This window comes from Cuculus canorus, chromosome 1 (genome assembly GCF_017976375.1).
Source record: "Cuculus canorus isolate bCucCan1 chromosome 1, bCucCan1.pri, whole genome shotgun sequence".
In the NCBI taxonomy this organism is placed as follows: Eukaryota; Metazoa; Chordata; class Aves; order Cuculiformes; family Cuculidae; genus Cuculus; species Cuculus canorus.
Window position 1 is genome coordinate 120,367,570 of NC_071401.1, and position 23,095 is coordinate 120,390,664.

Genomic DNA, 23,095 nt, shown 5'->3' on the forward strand with positions numbered 1-23,095 from the left:
TGCAGATGAGCAATTCCAGGCAGAACAGTTGGGTACCACATTTAAGACCACATAGGAAATTCTATCAGTGCCAAGCGGAGTAGATCCTCTCCCCCAGACTCATATTCACATTATGCCTCTCAAATTGCATACTAGACTGGTCTCTCCATTTGATAATAAAGGTCAGTCCTATCTTTCAGTTTTTATGAAGAATAAAACTGTAGATGTTGACAGCATTTAAATTGTGATCTGGATGATTCCACTAGCTCAGCAGAGAAAACACGAGTGTAACGCTGAAGGTTACAAACTGAAGTGTAAGATCACCAGATTTTAAGGAACATGCCAGAGAGGCAGATGGTTATATAGTAATGAAAGGAGAGCAATATAAACTAAAACTGCATTCTACAATCTCCTTCCTTGTTTAGACATATGCACCCTGACTATTTACTAAACCCATCTCACATCTTTACATTTCATCATCTGCATCAGCTCTGAAATTTTTTGTGTTTGTTTTTGTTTAAATAAAAATAAACAGAAATCTTCACACCTGGTGCTCACATTTAAAGTCACAACACAGATAAAGAACAACTCATGAACTAGAAAAGTGACACTTGGTAGCTGAATTATGGGTTTGCATTACATTCCATTCCTTTAGTTAATGCATTTCTTTGAACCTCACTGTCCTAAGAGCACAGCATGTATGAGGGTATCAAGACTTTTGTGACAGCCCGAATCACCCATTCTCCATAGCAGTCAATTGACATGTCACAGAGAGGGTGCTTAGGAGGTTGTCGGAGTACAGAAAGCACCAGATTAAAGCTCAAAACTAAGACATTTTTCCTCCTTTCGTTATTAGAAAAAAGATCAGCAAAGGAAAAAATGCCCTGTTGTAATTGAAAAATACGACACAATATATTGTTGGAAATGCTTTCCTGTAAGGCTTTTGCGGATTTTTTTTTGAAGCCAACAGGACGTTATTTTTTTGATAGAGAAAATATGCATTTATTACTATGTGGCCTCTATTTAGGTTTGTGTCAGGCTGGCAGGCCAACACCATTTGTTGCTGCACCAAACTCTGACAAAAGAAAGTAAGAAAAAAATACGAGAGGAACAATAAATATATATATATATCATATGTATCTTCGAGATCTTTTTTGATTCTGTCTGTAGATCATGACGCCGACTACATTACAAAAAGTTATAATCCTTTCGATGTCCTTATTTCTCTCAACTCTGGCCCACTGTGATTCACTTTTTGCTTTTTTAATACAGGAATTTGAGTCTGCCAGTTCACCATCTTTTATGAGAAAATCTATCAGAAAGAAGGGAAGCAGGCAAGCTATCATCCTATCCCACTAAAGTCCAGGAAATGCCAGCCTAGCAGCTGTCACAACATAGGAACTTCAAAGTCACAGCAAAAATACTAACAATTGCCCTTACTAACACTGTTTCAGTAATGAAAAAACTTTATGAGAACCAGAAGCAGCTTAAGCAGGAGAAAGAACAAGTGAAAAAAAAAAAAAAAAGAAAGAAAGGGTAGGCAAGAAGATATTTGGTTGTTGGTTGGCTTTCCCCCTGCCATCTTTTTGAAAGAGAGATCCAAACACCCACATTCTCCAAAATGTCCTTGATTAAAATCTTCAAGAAAGTTATCATTCATGCCACCTCTAACCTTAAGTCTTCCTGCTGAAAATATTCAAGGAAAAATGCTTCCATCACGTCCTTGGTGCAAGTACTCAAGGATGTGCGTTTCTCAACAGCTCTGACAATCTTAAAACCCCTTGTCTCCTTGAAGGAATAAACGGATGCCTGCCAAACACTTAGATTTACATAACATTTCTTCCCTCTTATTTATTGGGGGGGGAAAAAAGCTTTTTTAGAAAGCACTTCATATTTTGAGAACATTGAAAGCTTTCTTCCCTTTTTTAAGTATTTTTGGCAAAGTATGTTTTTGATTATTTAAAGATAATCTCTATTCTGAATTGCATCTGACTCACATAACCTCCATACTTTAGAAACCACAATACAAGTGCCATATATTAGTAATAAATGAATAGGAGTGACTCAGTGAATAGTTAAGGACATTCCAGGGAAATGCATGAGCTGCATACTAAGCTTTTAGAAAAATATTCTATTTGATTTTTAGAATTAACAGTATAGGTTACTTGGAACAAAGAAAATACTCTTCTTTTTTTAATTCCCGTATGGAATGTGTTTTGTTTTCCTTATGCGTCTTTGTCTACTGTATAAAAGACCTTTAGTGAAGTGACAGAAACACTGGTGTTTTCAGAGGAAGAATAGTCACAACTTGTACATACTAAAGGATTTTGGTAATTAAGATTTTTTTTTTAACTCTTTCACTGGGAATACCTCATTCTTTGGCCTTTGCAAGGCCATCTTACAATATCAGCTTACAAAAATGACTTTAGGGAAATCACATGTTTTTCTCTAGCTCCCGAGTTCAAGTGTGCTTAAGTTCAGTGCTTTAAGTATTAAAAAAAAAGTTGTCAAGGCTCATATTCTCAGCAATGTCCTCATATTGAATATAATGAAGAAGTTCATTAACTACTAACTGAAGTTTTCCATGCATCATCACGTTTGCAGATCCACACTGGGGAGTCATGCCCCTTATCGCATGCATCCCAGATCCAGTAAGTATGGTATTAGTAACTACATAGAAATCCAAAGTAGGGAACATGAGACAGACAATTCTTGCTGCACAGAATTACAGTTATAAAGACAGTCATAATAATCCTCATTTTATCAAGCCCATTGCTACTGAGTGAAAAACAACTTTTTTCAAGATCAAAATCTGACAGAGCTAAAACATTTACTATAGATGAACCTAAGAGAAAGGTTCTCAATTCCAATTTAAAGCCAGAAAAAGCTAGCTGGACCATAATCCAAGTATAAACTTAAATGTGATGTGGAATCATATCTGTGATAGGGCCTTAGCAATCCTGGCAGCCATAATTCATTTCCAGAAAAGCATTAACCGCATAAGCGCTAAGCATGCTGGAGGACCCCATCACAGTGCTAGGAAAACACCCAAACAAACCAAATGGTAAGGGATTGCTTAGCGAACCTAGTTATACTAAAAGCAAAGACATGCAGTATTCTTTCCCGCTGCCTCTCCTGATTTGGGCAGCACTAGGTGTTTGGATGGCAAATGCAGGTCAAGTTCCAACGTAATCATTCAACCACATAACCATCTCCCGGAGAGCAGGGGTAGGCAGTAAAGGACCCCCAAAAATAACAGAAGATAACAATATTGACAATTAATCTCATGTTGAACCTTGGGGACTGAGGAGGACAGGCTCTTGCAGCCAGTGTCTGCAGACATAAATCAAGGTCGTGCAGAGCTCTAGGAATGGACTAGTGTTTACCCCAAAGCCTGGGTTGGAGGAATCTCATCTTTTTTCCACCCCTACTCATCTGTCACAACCATATGGGGAAAGTTCAGGGTTCAAAAGAGAGTCCACCCAACTATACCTTTGGCTCACAGCAATAGTAAGCAATCCTGTCAAATGACAGCTTGGGACAGCGGCTTTTTGAGCCGAGTACCTAAATAAAGAACCCTGAGGCAGGATACTAGTAACAACTCTTAAATCAGCAGCTGTTTTCTATACATGATAAAATAAGGATTTTCTCAAATGAGACAGGTGTGTGAGATCCTAAACCCCTTCCCACTTAATGCTCATGGCAAAAAAAAAAATAAAGTGACCACCCCCACAACTACTGTAAATCGTTTTACCTCTTCTCAGATGGAGATTTACACTCCCCTGATATCTCTGCCAATAAAACTGGGAAGAGCGAAACTTAATGAGATATAAAAATATAACTGGATTCCTTTTTGTATCATTTGCTGGTTTTATTTTTGGACTGTTTACCCACTGAGGTGACATGATCTGTAGCAACACAGCTTAACCCTAAAGCCCAGCATCCCTCTCTGCAACACTTGCTCTGGTGCATCCAGGCTGAAGCTAAATACAACGGCTGATGGTGCAGAAGCAGATCATCCACACTCAGAAAACGAAACATAACAGACAGAGGGATAAAGGAATTCTTATTCTTTAGGGTGAGCATGTAGCTGGCCACATATACCGAAGAGGCACGAACAGGAAAGGCTCTTCCCTAAAGTATGACTGGGGCATCTGAGCATTTTCAATTGGGAAGACAAGTTTCTAGTGAGTCTAAGAAAGACAGTGACTGCTTTCTGTTGTATAACTTTCAGAGGACATTTTTCAAGAGCACAAGGGCTAATTAGTTCATGGTGAAACTTCACATGCTGTCAGCAAAGATTGTAATGGCTCGGCTGAAGTAATCTCTTTTGTAATCAAAAATGGCTCATCTCTTCAGCCTTCCCTCAACAGCCTTCCTCCATGGCCTCTGTCTGATCAAACGGTCTCGTTTTGCCCAGCCAGCTACTTTTACAAAGCAGAACAGGGCACTTTTATCAAATCAAAAGCAAAAGTCTAGAGAACTAAATTATATTTCAAAACATACCTGGCTCACCTTGTGCAATTTCCCCTTCTGCTTCCAGCGGTTTACAGATAATGTAGGATTACCAAAGCTGAGCGTACTCCTCACTTCATATTTGGAGTGCTATAAAAGAACAGCATTTGGTTTGCTTTCTTTGGTACATACCAGTGAAGCAGGGCCTTCTTAAACTTAGCCACTCCACAACTGAAATATTCCAGTAGCCTAATACCACACAAGCTTAAAGGCCTATCCCCAGATGTGAGCTCAGAGTTGTCCAGTGAATTCAAAGCCACAAATACAAACCCCTTCTATACATGGAAAACACTTTAATACAGCTAGTGCTTCCCAGAGAGCTACAGTATGCATGCAACACTGAGTACTGCTCTGAAGTTGGAAGCAAGCTCTATTTATACTGCAACAGAGAGCAAGTTTGGTCTTAACAGGAGGGGTGCCAGCTTCCCAAGCTGGCATGCATGATGGTTTTGCAAACAAGAAAATAAAAATGAGGAACAGAGGGCAGAGGAGGGAGCAAGAACTGTAGTCCTCACTCCTTCTGTCTGTATCTATTACAAATGCAAAACCAGCTGTAAACAGTAAAGATGTCCCTATTAAGCAAAAATACTGTCCCGGTTAAACAATGGTCAGAGTTAAGTATTGTTAGGCTCAAGCCAGTCCATTGCAATTCACTAGGATGATAAAGGACCTCTTAACTAAACTAAACATACCTTGTAAATCTGCAGCATTTACATAATGACTAAATATCTGTTGAGGACCCTTGAGTTCAAAAAAGTCTACCGAAAAATAGGTTTTAATGTGATTGCATCAACTTACAGAGACAAAAGAAGAGAGGAAAAGAAAAAAGAAAACACCTAACTTGTTGCAACAATCCCTTGCCAAGATATTGTAAAATTCTTCATTACGTTTCCTTGGGTCTTCTGCCTATAGTCTGCTGGCAACAGATTGATTCTGCCTACGCTTATCAAACGGACGGGTGCATGTACTGCCATATGATGGAAAAGGGCTTCTCCATAAAAACAGCAGCTGAAGGCAGTTTGCTGCCACTAGAATGAACTCTCTGTGCTACAGCTCATTCTGCAGGAGCCCTCATGAAGGACCGGTTTGGGATGCAGGCCAACCTGGCTGTCCAGCCAGACTGCACAGAGACCAACGGCCTCTGCTGAAGCTTCACTTGGTCTAGGCAGCTGCTCAGGAATGGATGGCACAAGATCCACGTCGTTTAGTATGCATCCATGTCTGTGATCTCTGGCCTATGTGAAACTATAGGCTTTTTACCACCTTCTTGCAGAATCCACTCCATGACCCCAGCACATGTAGCTCTCAGGAAGTTTTTATGATTCACACTGAAATTTTTCCTAGCTGAGTTTTACCCCTTTGAACATCTTAAAATAATTCCCTTTTTGTCTTAATATTTTACACCCTTCAAATACTTGTAGATTGTTATCATATGTCTTAGTCATCATTTAGTCCAAACTGTACATAATAAAATCTTGTAATCTTTGCTCATATTTCAATTTCTTCAGCCTCTTAACTTCTGTTGCTCTTCTCTGCATTCTCCAGTAATTTCTTGACAACTTTTTGGCAACAGAGTGGCCAGAATAATAGTGTCATGGACACCTTACGGCTGTACAGAGATAAAGAGGGAAACTTGTGCAACACCAAAATGACATTAGCTCTTCCCCAAAAAAACAACAAATATGTCTAATCTGTTGCCTGGGATCACTTATTTTTAGAGGCTGCATCATGAAATCCTCTGAAATACAAAAGCAACAATTCTAATAAAAATAATAACTTTGAGTTTAGTATAGTCCAAACTCTGCTTAATTAATCTTCATGTCATCTGTGAGGATGGTAACATGGGATAATACCAATATGCAACACTGGAGAGCAAATTGCTAAAGGGAAGCCTCAAAAGATGTGACCCATCAAAAAGAGGGAACACCAAAACAAAGAATATGAGCAGTTTCTGTGCCATAAACCAAAGTTACAATCCAAAAGGTAAAGGAGACAAAGAAAGGTTTAAAAGAAGAAATGTTTTAAAATGTAATAAATACAACTTTTGTAAACTCTGGAAAATTCTAATATACAAAATCTCTATAAAATAAGACAAAACGTAATAGCTTTCTGTGTTATATATTTGGACAGTAAAAATATTCTTCAGATAAATCTGATCAGGCATGGGACTAAGATGCATATAATCTAACTATTATAACTGAAGCCCCCATAATCATCTCCAGAGAGCCATTAATCCCATACTAAAACTGTAATATATTTCAGATGAATAGCGCTCTAGAGGTATTTCTCCTCCTCTCCACTGATAACAGGGGGAGACTAGATAGCTGTCTTAACTTTAGACTTCATTTTCCTTTAAGACGACAAGTGACTTGTATCCAAATGTCATTTTTAAATTCTAGTTTCTAAAGGAATTAATGTAAGCAACTAGATTCTGCAGGCACTTTAAATATTTATCTTCTCTAGAATCTTCCAATTATTTGGTATTAAAACCAAAAAGAAAGGGAAACCAAACAAAAGGAGAAATCTACAGATTCATATTCAGATGCCTTCCAGTCTTTCCAAGCACTAAACCAAGGACTACCAAATACCTGCTTGGGTGGAAAATTTCCTTCCAAACAAATCTGCAAATGTTCGTGGCAACATGACAGATTCAGTACAACAGAAAACCGTCACTGCCTTAAGATGTAGGGATCAAAAGCTATGAAATGGCTATTAACTAACTAAGGTCTGGGAAAGAACTTTCAGCCTGCACCTGGTTCACAATAGGCTGAAACAGCAGATGAGCATGAACAAACTTAGTCAATAGATAAGACTCACACAAAGCTGGAACAGAAATCAGACAAAGAAGTTTTAGAGGAAAATTATAATGAATCATGTGGTTGCAATGGCACTGACCTGAAAAACTTGAGAAATACTACCAAGAAAAGAAAACTACGTACAAGGAAAACTGAGTGGAACAGCAAGTCTATTAAGACACAGCCGACATGAGAGAAGACAAACCTTTACCGAAAGGACCTTGCAAGCTAAGAGAAAGAAGTAATTTTAAAGAAAAGAAGAAGGAAAATCAGAAGTATGGGGGGGGAATAATATATTGAGATTTTAAACCAATTTTTAAGTCAGTAAACTCAGATTACACTGGAATTAAGTGGCTTCTAAGTGAGGCCAGGATAGTCTTCTGGACATACCAGTTCAAGGGGGCAAAATAGGAAGAAGGTACAATGCAACACAGAGGGCAAAAGGAATATGAAAACATCTAACAAAACACTTGAAGGACATCAAGGCTCAAAAGATCAGGCAAGCACACAAATGCTAGAGATAAATGTGTCACACACAGATACAGATGGATTACTAAGGAGAGATTTTACTTCTTTGACCATGGAAATACTACTGAAGACAAGAGGGCATTCACCTCATACAAAAGGAAAAGGATGTCCAAGCATCAGCTTGCTAACCTACTGGAAGATCTCTTAACAAAGACTAAGATGGGTAGGCAAAATAACCCTAACAACTAAGTATAAACAACTCTAACTTGGCCAGGACCCAAAGAGCAGGTTCCTAGAGGTGGAAAGGAAAAAAAAAAAGAGGTCGAAATGCCTATCAGAAAAGCATCTCCTATGTCCATGTAATAACGCAAGAAGTTTGGTGAACAGAAAAATAAAGTAAAAATCTTAACACATCATCAGATTGACTTAATCAGCATGACAGAATTCTGATGGGCTAACTCGCCTGACTGCAACAGAAATATAAAAGGGATATAAACTTTGTGAGATGGATATGGAAGAGTGAAAAAGGAAAGGAGTGTTGCCTCCTGCAGACTGCACAAAGCATGTTCTGAGGTGCAGTATGTATCAAGCATCAAACCTACTGAAAAACAACAGATAGTGATTAAAGGCAAAAGAAATCAGCTCTGCGATGATGCGGGAAAAACACAACTAGTGAAACAAGCCATTGCATTTGCATTAAAGTGTTGGTGAAGATGGGATTTAATAGTGCATATGCTGTGAAAAAAAAGAATACAGCACAACACAGCTTTCCAGCACCTTTATGGAATGACCCAGAGACTTTATTTTTATTTTTAATGCACAAAGTAAAGACGAAAGGGACATTTCTTCTAGACTGAGTTCTAGCCTGTACGGATGAACAGACTGAGTGGGTGACAGAGCAAGACAGAAAGTCATGAGGTTCACAATTCTTCAGAAAAGAAAGAGGGAGAATAGCAAAATAAAATCAATGGACTTTTAGAACTCAGATGTCAATGACCTTGGAGAACTAGAAGGTAAAAACCTCTGGGGGACTCTACAAGAAATAAAGAAGTTAAATAGGCATATTTCTTGTTATTCCAAGAAATAATACTAATACCATAAGCACAAGCTATCCCAAGAAAGAGGAAATGAGAATAGTAGGGTTTTAACATTACTAAATGGAGAGCTCTTTACTGCTATCAAGACAGGAAAAAAGGCCTGAAGAAAGCAGAGGCATATTGGAATATACGAAAATCAGTATAAAACCTGCACAAACAGGTAGGCACAAAATCATTATGGTCAAAGAACAAAGCACAAAGTTAACAAGCTATGTCAAGAGTAACAAGAAGCCATTCCGTTAATTCATTTAGGTACATAAGGGAAAATGTGGATGTTAGTGGGGAGGAAGACCAACTGACAGATATATCTGTGAGTAGGCTTAATACCTTTGTTTTGTACCACTTTTCATTCAGAATTTCAAGTAGAGACACATGAGTGGTTCACTTAATAGTCATGAAGAGAGAAGGGTATGGTCTTACTCCAGAACAAAGAGCAAACAGATTAGAGTTTACTTGGCTAAGTTAGAAATTTTACACATAATTTCTGTATGAATTTCCCCCAGTATGCTTAAAGAATTGTCTGAAACAGACTTTGAGGCTTTGTAGAAGAAAAGACCAGAAGAATAAGTCTAGTACCCCCATGAAAAGACCGAGGGAAAAAAAAGAAAAAAAGAAAGAAGGGAAATCTACACCAGTCAATTTAAGCTTAATTCACAGAAACACTTTTGAACAATGAATCAAACCAAGTTGTAAGCACCTAAATATAGAAGATGAGTAGCAATCAATATTGATTTAAGAACAAATCATGCCAAAACAATCTAATTTCCTTCTACAATAGGATAAGAAACCTTATAGAAAGCAAACATCACATGCCTTGACTTCATTTTGGCCTTTTGACAGTCTTATATAATCTTATAAGCAAGCTAGGAGGAAAACAAGCATAGTCAGGATATCATACAAAAGTGAAACTAGGGGAATCCAGGCAGTAATTATAAAAATACAAGACTGCATCAACTGGGTTTCTGCCCTGAGTTTTGTTCTATCTGACTTTTCATTAATAACCTAGATGATGGAATAGAAAACATGTTTATTGAACTTGCAGACAACATGAACCTGGGAGGGCACTGAATAACTTAATAAAAATCAAAATGACCTTGGCAAATAAAAGAAATTGTCTAGAGGTACTGGATGAGATTCGACAGGAATATGAGTAAATAATGTAACTGAGCAGAAATAATTAATGACACAAATACAAGATGGGGATAACTGCGCAGGTAGCAGTTCTTCAGAAAAAGAACCTAGGCTTATAGTGAATTATAAGCTTGATACAAGTTAGCAATATCTTGGAAATGCAACAAGTCAATCATCATTCTGATGTCTGTAAAAACAGACATGCAGCCCCAAGGACACAGGAAGTAACCTTTCAGCTCTACTCAATCTGGGGACATTTCAAAACCTAAACTGTCAAATTATGGTCCGTACTTCTCAAGAAGAGGTGAAGCAGCTGAAGAATTTCCAGGGAAAAAAGCATGAATGACCAGAAATGCAGAAACAGTGTGGGAAAAACTATAAACAGTGTGGGAAAACTGCCAAAAATGACGACATGTTACCCAGATTTCCAGTACATAAAAGGTTATTGCAAAAGGAATGGGATTAGGCAGCAAAGAAGTAATGGAAGTAAACCGCAACAAGAAAGATTCATGTTAGGCAAAAGGAAAATCTTTTTAATGGCAAGAATAATGAGGTACTGGAACAGATCACTTGATGTGGGACTCAAAACTTAACAGTCTGGACAATCACTTGTCAGAAATAACAAAGAAATATAGTCTGTCTTTTTTGGACAGAAATTCTTTAGGCCTTTTTCTTTTTTGAAGGATCTGGGATGACCAAAATCATTGACAAGCCTTAAAAGAAAATCCAACAAAAGTAAAAAAGACAAGTTACGAAGCACTGCAAAATGATGACATATCTTAGGAAGAGAAATTTTCTGCTCAGAAAGGGATGGTCTTTGTGCTTGGATTTCAGCAAGATATGTGTTTACACAAGCAATCTAGGCCAAAAGTAACTGAGAGTGTCTCTTACAATCCTTCAAAATAGCCTCATTACACGAGGACTGTAAACCCTGTAGGTTTCAATATGCATTAGATGCTTACAAATAAACCCATCAAGTCCAGAGACTAACAGAGAGTCTTTAGAATATAAGCCAGTACCTGCTAGGTCTTTCAACTGGTCTGATAGCAGGAAGTCACAGCAAAGTGACAGCAGCAAATTTTTTTGTCATCTGCTCACTATCAGGGAAAGAAAAGGAATAAAAGGTAGGAAGCACCTTGAAAGAAGAAGCAAAGATAGAGTGCTGGAAATCAGCTGCACCCAGGACACATTATTTAAGCATGGTTTTGTCCAAAACACATTTAACAAGACTGGACTACTGTATTAAGAAAGAAAAATAAGGAGTGGTCCTCAACTATATTTATTTTTAATGTTTAAAAGCTTTTCAAAAAGCAAAGTTTCTTATGGTACCAACACATTGGCAATGACATCTCCTAGTTCAGTGATGAACCCCAAACGCATACTAGTGGGGGCATGTATGTACTGTTTTTTCTTTCCCTTCAAAACAGACCCTGACCTTCCCATCCTTCTAATGCAGATTCTACTTCAACCACTTATTTACCCAATTCACCATCCACACCCTTCTGTCATGGCCTGCCCCAAGGCACTGCTCCCTGCTTCATTTCCTCCCTGCTTTCCTCACCTCCACAAAATCAGGGTCCAACTCCACCCTCTTACGCCTCTATATCCCAGTCACTGCTCACCTTCCCCATGATTTCTGCCCCATGTTACTTTGGCTCTTCTCCCCAGTCTTGAAGAGAAAGTGCACATCCTGATGTGGATGGTGTTTTGGCAGCAGCTGCTGGGACCAGAGCAGGCTGGGTTACCACCTCCAACAGAAAGAAGTTACCATCTGCCACATGACTTTCCTGAAGTGCTGTTCAGTTGATAGGGGCAATTATCTGTGCAAGTGTGTTTAGCATGTGGCCAGATCCACATAGACAGGGATGGGAGGTCCTAGTTCTTTCAGCGGCTCAAGGACCTCAACAGATTACTCCAGTCTGCAGCAAGTATCTCAAAAGAAGACTGCAGAGAAACTATTTCCCAGGTCAGATTTTGTAGCTTTTTGCCTGCCTAGAAGGCAGGCGCCGTGACTAGCCCAATGCATAAGACTTCAAACAGCAGTTTGAGTTACCAGGGCTGTCACTCCAGACAAAATGCCTGCTGGCAGATCTGCTTGAGCTCAGGACAGTACTCAGAGGCATAAAGCCCTGCAGATACTGCTAAGCATCATGATCTCTATCTGATACTCGGGATCACATGCAGAAGACACAGCTGGCCAGCAGGGTAGTCCGACACACCTGGAATATGCAATCCCACAGCAGAAGTGTTACCGCTCTGCTGCATTTGCCGACATGTGACTTGCAAACAATACAGCTGAAAAGTGTACTGCAGAGATCAACTGATGGAGTCAGTCCCAAACATCACAACGCTTAGCATATCTGGAAGGCCTTCACATAGAAGAATGCACAGGGTCTTCCCAACAATTAAATTCCACTTACTTTATTGGGAGTTATACAATATTAATCCTATCTTAAAGACAGGGAAATTGAAGCAATAGATACATAAGACCTTGCTTCACAAAACTACAGGAAGTTTGCAGTTGTTCTTGCGTCACTAAGAGAGGTATAGGTAAAAAGGCCGACTCCTACTAATGTCTGTGGCAGAACAGATTGGGGAATGAGGAAAAGATTAAGTTTCAACATTTTCTGAAGAAACTGAACCATTACCCAAACTCATTATTCAAACTCTTTTTATACATTCAGACTCCTTCCAAATGTGCTACTTGTTAACACAGGCATAAGTGTAGGAGTTAGCACATATATAAGCTGTTTTGTCTACTTCTGTGATGACTGCAGCTAATCCTGAAGCCATGGGAATTCTGCTAATGACAGGACACACATGTCCACCAGATAACAAAACTGAGATATTAGGAACCAAATTCATACCATAGTGATTCATGTTCCCGAGTCCATCTAGTTGCTCGATGCTGCCTGCTTATACATTACTTGAAACCTCAAATATCCAAAGAGCTTTCCCAATATGCATACACAAAACTAAGCCATTACCTTTCTTGCGAGAATCACCCTATAGATGGCATGGCATCTGCTACAAAGTAACACTGACACCAGTGAAAGAAAAGAATTTTTGTGAGGCCAATATGAATATCCATTGCTAAGTCAAAGAACTCCAATCAAGTAGAAAACCTGCACCTACTTGACCAAAGACTTGGCCAATTATCTCATTACAGAGTGAGGTAGGGTCTTCCTCCGTGGCTAGGTGTTTCAATATTTGTTCATAAGAATGCTTTCCTTACCTCCCTCAGAAATTTTTAACACTTCTAGAAGCAGAGATGACTGAACTACGGGAACAACTAACTTGATTTCTTCAACAGTTCCTGTCTTCCTACAGATATCCATATTTTTTACTTTAATGTAAATACCATACGCTGTAACTATACAACTTTTTAAAATAACATTTTTGGCAGAAACATCAAACCAGTTATCTGGAATGTCTAAGTTTATCTAGACCTAAGTGCCTTTTGGCCAACACTTTCAGGATCGGTATCTAAAATCGCTCTTCTAAACCCATATGATACTAGAAGTTCTCTGCATCCAGCATCTTCAGCAGGTGCTTCTGGGTATTAAGCATTTTGGAAAAATTAGCTGCTTATTTAGGAACATAAATACAGGATTGGGTAAGTAAGATGAGACAATCAGTTCTTTTAAAGCTTATCTCTTGACAGTTTTGGGATGTGTGATTTCTGTCTCTAGATCATATGAAAAAACCTGACACTAGGTAACACACTTGAGCCTCTCTTCTTTGAGGCTAGCAGGAGACTATCTCCAATGAAGCTTTCAATTTAATCACTTACTTTCACTGCTAGCCTGGAACAGCTAGAACCTACAGATACTTTTAAAATCCATCCTTATGCAGAGGGTTTTTACTGTGCAAAAACCAATGCTTTTTAGCATATTCTATCAACTAACTGACAATCAGTTTAGCAATTATGAACTTTATGAATTAATAGCATTTTAACCTTATATGTGTACCTAGGAACAAAGTCAAATTAAACAAGTGTAATACGAGTAAGGCTGGCAAATGTACTCTAAAACATTCTTCAGGGCACAATCTCAGCATACAATTACGAGCTCCTATTTTCACACTGTGTATATGCCTCTTTAAGAGAAAATTAGTTTCTCCCAAGGTAGCTTGTCATTATTATGTTCCCACCATATTCAGTTCTGCCACCACAACCAAAAAAACCCACACACCTCAAAACCCTTTTCCTCATCTTTGAGCTAACCCTACACTACAGCAGGCAAATGTCAGCCAGTTGCCATGCAGAAACAGAACTTGTGAATGCACTTCCTTTTCATGTAATAATTCTACAAGTTGCTGCAAATACATGGCCTTTTTACCTTTGGTATGTTTTATTCCCAAATATTGGAGCTAATGCACATAAAAATTGACTGTAACAGAAACCCATATTCAGTATTTGTGGATCTTCCAACAACTGCACAGGAATACAGTGGTGTCCAAGGAGAGGGAGGGCAGCCAGTACTCAGACGAGAACAGTGGAATAGCTGGTGTTATGATATCAGAGTAAAGATGTTATTGAAATTAGTTTAGTTCTTGATCCTAGGTACAGAAGGAATTGCTTGGGACAGTTTATCTCTTAAGCCACATCTGCATGGGGACATTGAGAAAGTTAAGGCAAATCAACTAAAGATCTGACATCAATATGCATACACTTCATTGTCTTGAAGCTGTGAGTAGATGCTCTAATTCAACAACAAAGCTCCCTGTAGCTCCTTATTCAGTTAAGCTACACTGGTCTAAGACTAATTTACTGCTGAATTAAAGCAGTCCTCCAAGGATTCAGTGCAAGTCATTTTGCATACTGACTTTATGCATGTAGCCAATTTGCCTCAGCTCTTCCCGAGTTCCCCAAGCCTTAAGGACTTTTCAGCTTATGAGAGCTTGGCTGCTTCACTTCTGATGTTGAGAACACCAAACTGGATGTTTTCTTCAACATTTTCCATCTAGAACACAGAAAAACTGAAGAGAAATCTACAGGAGACTAAAGTCCTTGCACTGCTTAGCTGCTTCCTGCTCCACAATGAAAATTTAATGGGTTTGGAGTTTATCATTAGCTTGCTTCTACTCTCACCCTTTGACTTTGTGGAAGACAGTCTTGGGAACTGGCACGTTAACATACAGGAAACAAGCAAAAACATGAAAAAAATGCAAGAGGATACTAACCCCAAAGTGGGATTTGAATTGTCACATCATCATCTTTAGAGACTTTGAATCATGTCAAAACAATATCTACTGACGCTGATTTGGCTCATCAAGATTTGGAAACAGCAATCATATCACCATTCTCTACCATTTTTCATGGCAACCCCTGTTGTGGTTCTTTAGTACTTTCTGGAAATAAACCATATTCCATGAATTCAATACTAATCCAATTCAATACCAAACCTAAACTGTGACTGATACTTCTCAAAAGATCCTAACAAAATTATCTGTAGAAAGGATCAATCATTTTTAAAGTATATTAGTTGCTTCCTTACAGTGAGAGCTCAAACTACCATTTTATTTAAGTCAAAGTTAAAAGCACTTCCCAAACGATAAGCACTTAGAAAAAGTAATGGTGTCCCTTGTTCCATCCAGCGTCATTAAAACTTACCTCGACACTGGCAGCAGCTAGGCAATACTTTGCTTTGGCCTCACTGCATTAATGGTCTTGTTTCAGTGATGCTTTGAGTGCACTCACATAGACACGCTTAAGCACACACACATGCAAATAACATCCCAAGGTACCCCAGAAAATTAAAGCTCCTGTATTAAGCGTGTTGATTGAGCTATCTGAATGACAAACTAGAGTTAGAGGCCCTACTGTATAGCAGACTGAAAGGAGTGTTTGGAGAAATAAAGAAATACACATAATGCCTGATGTGTCCTTTCTCCAGAACAAATTCACTCACAAATGAACTGTCATATCATCATCTTTAAAGACTTCAAATCATGTCAAAGCTGTATCTACTGACACTGGTTTGTGTTCAGCAAGATATGGAAAACGCAATCGTATTGCCATGTTTGACCATTTCTCGTCACAACCACTGTTGTGATACTTCAGTTCTTTCTGGAAATAAACCATATTCCATGGATTCAAATGTAGGTGTAACACCATTCAAGCCAGGTGCCACCAAAATAAAGAAGTAGCTAGTACGCAACATGGGATGCACTGGAGCGTGGACTTATGGGACTTGGATTTTTAATTCTAGATTTTTTTAAAAACATAATATTTAACCCCTCAGTGTCAGTTTAAAAAAAAAGAAATCCCAATCCCAAAGGTATTTGTGTAGCATTAACTATGAAACAAGGGTTTTTTTATATATATTTTGGTATATTTTATTACTCAAAATAATAACAATAATAAGTATGCAAATAAAAGTAAAGCCCTCTGGACAATATTTTCAATGATTTGCTGGAGAGAAGGACCCCTAGTGTCTAGCTGGATTTTAGCCAGCCTGGGGTCTGGTGACTACACAGCATCCAGGATGAAAAAACATCCTAACTTGCAAAATATTTCCTGCATACACTTTCAAATCTCTCTTATTTGAAAACTGACTCATTAGAAGAAAAAAAAAAAAACATAGGTATACAGTTCTGCTTTCTTAAACTAATTATTTGAAAATATTATCAAGGTATCATGTGATCATCTGGACTCTGAGGATTCATCATTACTGATGAACAGGAATGTGCCTTGACACAGTAGTTTCAGTGGTTGATTATGCATTGCAGACACCTATAGATAAACATCTCTATTTGTAAAAAATAAGCACTGTCTCCGAGAGCAGTTTCTGATGAGGCTTTAAAAGCTGCATCAGAAAAATGTAATGCTAGAAGGATAAGGCTGCCCAGCCCTGTCATATAGTAGCATTGCTTTCTAAGAGGAAAAAAAAAAAAATCTGCACCATTCCTCACGATCAGGGTTTCACCCATTTATTTGTCTAATCATTCAAATGGCTAAACAGACCTCTAATTTGAAAATAAAAACCGACCGATGCAATCACAAACAAGTTCTGAAATTGTGATTTATAAAAAAGAGGAGAAATTTTGTTCTAAGCCAAAACACACACACAGTTACCTTTTTCTAATCAGAGCATTCATTTCTCCTCATTATGATCTCACAAGCACATTAAAATCTTATTAACATTAATTACTTCTGAGCATCTATGCATGAGCAGCGACAGGCTTGCGTGCGCGCGTGTGTGTATGTGTGTCTCTGGATCATATCTACATTTATATACCTTGCTGCACTTTGCTTATAAAACATGTGAAAATATTGCTGCTAACACCAATTAGCTAATTTCACACACACAGATAGTAAGCTGCTGTCTCGCTGCACAGCTTATTATAGACCAGCAGACAGATGGACAGACAAACAGACGCAAAATCATCACGGCTCCTCCTAAATGCAAGATCTGAAATGCCTGGCACCCCCAGGAGTGCAAGTTTTATCCTCGTAAGTCTGAGGGAACAAAATGACACAAATAAAAAAAATAATAAAAAAATACAAGACAGCCAAATATCCCATTTTCTACACAGATGGGTTCAATGATGAAGTGATAGAGACAAAGAAAAAACTGGCAGGCAGACAAGCAGCAGGCGCACAGAGAGATAAACGGAGACAGATAAACAAAGCAACAGAGAAAGAGATGAAAGCGCATTCATATATATGAATTTGGGCTGAGCAATATCAACTTTATCCCACCAATAAGGTAAGAAAAGAAGTGACAGAGCCAAGAGTAACAATAGGTCCAACTTCACAAGCAAAATAAAATCCTGACTCTACAAAACTCTATGGATTCTATTTACACTGAGCACGCTACGTGGCAAGACTCAGCTCCACCATAAACTCCAGATCAAACACAAGCATCTAGACAGTTATTGCTGTTGAACTGCACCTTCATCTTCTTTTTTACCCTTTGTTTCTATCTAATTTAGATTCACCTCTATCCTGCTTATAAATCCCATCCTCCTGAACACTTCTCTGCCAGAGGTTAAGATAGAAACAACACATCTGCGTTGGTCATCGTTCCAAAGCCATGTTTCTCCATCACTGAGGGATTAGACTCCAAGCTGCAAGTCTTTCAGTCTTTTACAGAACCTATGTGGACACTTGCTGGTTGTGTTCCTCTCTACCCGAATACCCACCCCTCTGCTCATCCTCTGCAACTCTGAGAACTAACAGCTGGAAATAAAATAACTCTACCAGAGTTAATCCACTAATATACGTAGGATACAAGGTTTTGAAGTTCCAAAATTCACCTTTCAGCACTACTACCTTTTAGTTTGCTTCTGTATTCTTTCAATGATGATGTGTTAATGCAAAACACTACAAGGAGGGAAAGGATTAATGCTTTGGAAGACAGCTTTCTAGAGAAACGTCCAGGTGGCATGAAAGGCTACCTCATTGGGATTTTTTTTTAAATGAATACACCTTCATTTCTCATGGTAACACAAGTGTTTGTATTTTCTGCTTACTCCTCTCAGATCAAGAGAAGGTAAATGTGGCAGTAATTGCTGTTTTCCCCAGCCCTTTTCACTTAAATATTTCTGAGAACTTCACAAAACGTTCATTAAGCTTCAAGGCATGCAGAAGTTACCCTCATCACTCCATTTTATTGCTAGGGAACAGAAGAGAAGAGAGATGAAGTAGTCAGATCAGTAAGGTCTGCAGCAGGCTCAAAAAGTCCTCTTATTTATATTTCTCATGTCTTCTTACACTTAGTCTACCTAAGTTCATTATAAACAGAACCTGAATTGAAAAAAAAAAAAAAAAAAAAGTAAATTCAGTGTTTGAGGACTGTCCTCAGGATGCTTGACTGTCGTTTATCTCACTCATGACCTTCTCCTTATGATGCTTATCTGGAAGGACCTACTCCCACACAAGCCTAGCACAGCTGCTGGAAGAACTACCATGAATACTGTCAAGCAACTTTGGGATGTGTCAGGCATACTTCAAACATCCAAATTAGTTATGGCACATTCACAGTAAATCCAGTCATTCCAGGAAGCTTTGGAGCTCCTGAACATGGATATTATTGCAATTGTATCACTTTCAATCGGTAAGCTCGGTGCACCTTGAGCAAATTCTTCCCAAGTCTGTTTTACTGTGCACACACAATGGATCTGGTCACACTGCAGAGAAGGAACCACGGCATATGGCCCCTTCTGCAACAAAGAGCAGGTCTATGACCTGCTCAGGCAGAAAATCGTTAAGCAAATTGAACACCACTCCATTTGCTCAGCTTACCATGCTTCTTTTGTTAATGTTAAATATACAAGTATTAAGAGTAAAGATACAGAAAATGAGAAGCTTTATAAAAGAAGAAAAGAGAAACAAAGATTTGAAGCTGTACAGTTTTATGCATGTGACAAAGTAGACTCTTGCCTGTGTATTTCCTAAAAAATAAAGCATAGACCTTTAAAATCTCACCTGAATCATGCAGAATTACTTCCTTCCAGCCTTTCCCCAAAGAAGTGCTCTGAGAAGAAGCAAGATTCTTTTTGACAAGGCAAGGAGCCTCCTCAATGCTGGTTCAGCCAGAATTTCAGCTCATTTACCCAGGCTTCACAAAAAGTATCCACTAGATTTGCTTACTAAATGCTTACACTAAGACTGAATTAAGGCTCTTTAATCCATCTTTCCCCCAAACCTGTATAAATATATAACAGTTCACAGCATCCAGAAGGAAAAAATGGCGTGGCCTATAAAACAGTCCTTTGGAGTTCTGAAGAGTCCACATGTACCAACTATATAGCAGAAGTAGTACCTCAGTAAACTAAAAAAAAAACCAAACTGGAAGCTCATTTATTTAAATAAATGCATAACAATGGTGATATTAAAAGAGAGAAAAAAAAAGTTGCCAGTTTTTATTATCACAACAGCATGTGGAAGCAACTGTGTAACAGGGAACCTCTGTAGAACTTGCATGTGTCTGAGTTTAGCATGTAAAATGGATACAACTGTCCTAGAAAGCTGAGGACTCAACTACAATTAACTTCATGATCTATCATAAGACCAATGCCGAGCAGCAGAGACAAATGTATCTCAGAGACCATTCAATCTCCAGAACAGTTCATTAAGTATGTGTGAAAGGAGAACAGGAGAAAAATCTATACGAGAGGGTGAGGAGGGAGGAAAGACATTTATTGCCTCTCCTGTGCCTGACTTGCCTTTCTCAGGAGGGAGTTCTCCCAGTAGTCCTGGTCTCTTCATCTACTGTTTCAATCTACTTCATGAATCTCATTGTATTGTGTTTCCAAAAGTTACAGAAGGCTGAGAGTACTTAAGAGGTGCACTTGGCATCCAGACCAGCCTTGCAATCCAAACCCCTCCGTGTCCTTTTGGAGGTTAATAAGACGAGGTTTTACTGACTCCATCCTGGCTTTTATATGCTTCTCAGGGATTACCGAAATTGGAGATTGCATATGAAAAAGCTGGTTCATCCATTTCCTAGAAGGGACGTTCATCTAGTGTGCCCTTCGATCCTTGAAATGTGAGACGTGCCTGAGGAGCGTTCTTTGTTATAGTGTCTCACAAATATATCCAGTAATGGTGAGTCCATATGTCTCTGATAAAGGGAAAACTTTATTGTGCATTCCAGCATTTTCTTTTGTAAACATAATAGACTAGATGAATTTGGCTCTCAAAGAAGAAAGTATTAATTGTGCTCGCTAATAAAACTTTCTGTTGCTGTCCTTCCAATCTGGTTTTCTAAGCACCAGCAGACACTAAAACTGGCTCTTGGGAAGTACAAAGATATTAGAAAGCAGTACAAACCCAAAACTTGCTTGCAAGTTTTCAAGAATTGAGATCTGAATCTCATTCTCAAGGAACAAAGAGTTAAATGCAGCTATTCATCATACCGTTTTCCAGTTGAATGTACAAACAACTTTCTCCTCCTGTTCACCCTCTGACAGATACCTCAGTAGTAATACATCTGTGCTCTGCTCAATTCCAGTCCTTGAGAGTTCTCATTAGTACTTGCATGTGCTTTCTCTCCCCTGACATTTCAAACAGACAAGTAACAATTCTTTTTAAATGCTTGTGTCCAAAGGACTCGTAGGGGCTATTTTCTCCTTTGGTATTGCAGCTCTTAGGGAGGTTAACAGCAGTTGCACATACAAGAAGTCCAGAGCAATGTAACAACTTGAAGATACTTTTGTCTTTCCATGTGATAGGGAGATTCAGTCTTCTTTTGATGACTATTTCCTGAAGGAATCAACACAACTATTTATTCCAGTTAGGTATAACCATCCCCTAGGATTATTATTCTACAAAAAGAGGTGACAGACTGGTCAAGTTTTCAAACATCTACTTCTTGGACATAGCTAGCACTGGAGATCATTGGGACATACCCAGCTGTGGGAAATCCAATCAGGAGAAAAATATATTTGTTGCTTACAAGTCTTTGAAGTGATATTAAGTGAGTTAAAACACTGATTATAAATATTGAACAAACAAAACACTGAAATTTTTTTTTTTTTTTAGATTCTGCTATTAAAAATAAGACTTTGTTGACATGATGGTTATTAAATGTGTTGGGCCTCAATTTTTAGTTACTGTAGGGTCTTTTAACCTCATTCTGAAAGTAGAAATAAGACTTTAATGGCGAAGAAGTTGCATATGCATTGCAATACTGCAATGGAGTAAAAAAAAAATAGCCTAACAGTCTTTAATATAGCCAAGAATCGTCTGAGCTTCCTTTGTCCATGGAACATGGTCTTTACTTTTCCAAGTCTCATCTGCATGTACAATGCACTGAGGAAGGAAGAAAGAAAAGCACCACTTCCTCTTTCTCTCTCTGCCTCAATTGTTCCTGATTAAAAAATTGAAATAATAATGTTGATTCAGCTACTGGAGCTAAGCAAAACGAAATTAACTACTTTCGTTAAACACTATAAGATATTTGAATAAGTTTCTTCAGAAATGCAAAGTGCTATTTATTCATATCAGCAGCTATCTCTGGCTAAACTGTCCTGGAACCTTTTGTGAGCATTTCCTTCTCAAGCTGAACTCAGCTGATAACTGCTCTCTGTTTTGAAGTACATGTGTCACTCCTTTATCTAAAAGACTAGAAAAGACTTTGACAGTACTGGCATTTCTCTTTCTTGGGTAATAAGAACAAAGCAAAGCAAAGCAAAACAAAACAAAAAATCACACAAGGTCTCAGGATTAAACCTTTGCAGATGAGCAACAACAACAACAAAAGGCATCTTTTTGGATGTTAAATTCTTTGCAGGCTTTACCTGGGAATTATGGGAATAATAACCAACACCTCCTAAAAGCAAGCCTTTTCATCAACTCCATAAGCTCAGATTTCAAGGAGAGACCGAGAAAAAAATCTTCCTAATACACCTATGTATGCTGTCACAAGGAAGACAGCATATAATATAGCAAAAATGAGGTCCAAATAAGCAACACTGTCCTAAAGAAGACTGTGTCCTGGTCACAAATCACTTGTGGAGTACCATGTGTCATCTTTCCTGCTTCAGACATATGCCAGCAGCAGCCAGTAGGCCAGAAATACAAAGCTAAATTCAGATCACTGTTCAATGTTGATTTTTCTGAATTTCATGGAACATCCCACTTTTATACAAATGTAACTTAGGGCAAAATATGACCCATAAACATTTTAGCAGACATAGACATTCAGAAATTTCATGTGGAACTTCTTATCCCAAGAGCACAGTCCTCTGAAGATGATTACTGTATGATGATTATTCCAGCTCACTGCTCATGAGGGAAAAGGAAGGAGCTGTGGCCTCATCCTACCCCACTCTGGTCTTACTCATACAGAATCCTGCCGCTAAATTTTTCTCCCTCTCCTGCCAGTGGGACCAAGTCAGCCCTGCTTTGTGCAAGAAGCTCAGACTTTTTGTCCTCATTTTCTTTGAACAGCTCTGCCCCCTGCCTGCATCTCTGCTTTTATTTCTTCTAGCTTCTCACATTCTTCCCAAACCTCCCTCCTAAATGGTCCATGTGTGTCCTTCTACCACACTGAAGCCAATGTTCCATAGTAACATTATTCAACTAGATTTTAATATAACAGCTTGCAGTCAACTAAACTGTGCTCCTGCACAACCAGTTTTAACCAGAAAACTCCAGAA

General features: G+C 38.5%; 1 protein-coding gene across 18 annotated transcripts in view; it reads right to left on the minus strand.

The window, feature by feature from the left end:
• The window catches only part of ZBTB20 (zinc finger and BTB domain containing 20), a 492,045-nt gene that overhangs the window by 430,943 nt on the left and 38,007 nt on the right, over positions 1 to 23,095 (minus strand). For 3 of the 18 annotated variants that reach the window (XM_054088508.1, XM_054088483.1, XM_054088514.1), the window contains one exon: positions 4,486 to 4,584. The exons of 14 other annotated variants lie outside the window; for them this stretch is intronic. The gene's annotated coding sequence lies outside the window, so the exon portion shown is untranslated. The remainder of the gene's footprint in view (positions 1 to 4,485; positions 4,585 to 23,095) is intronic. One more of the 18 variants, XM_054088500.1, reaches the window with a different exon arrangement.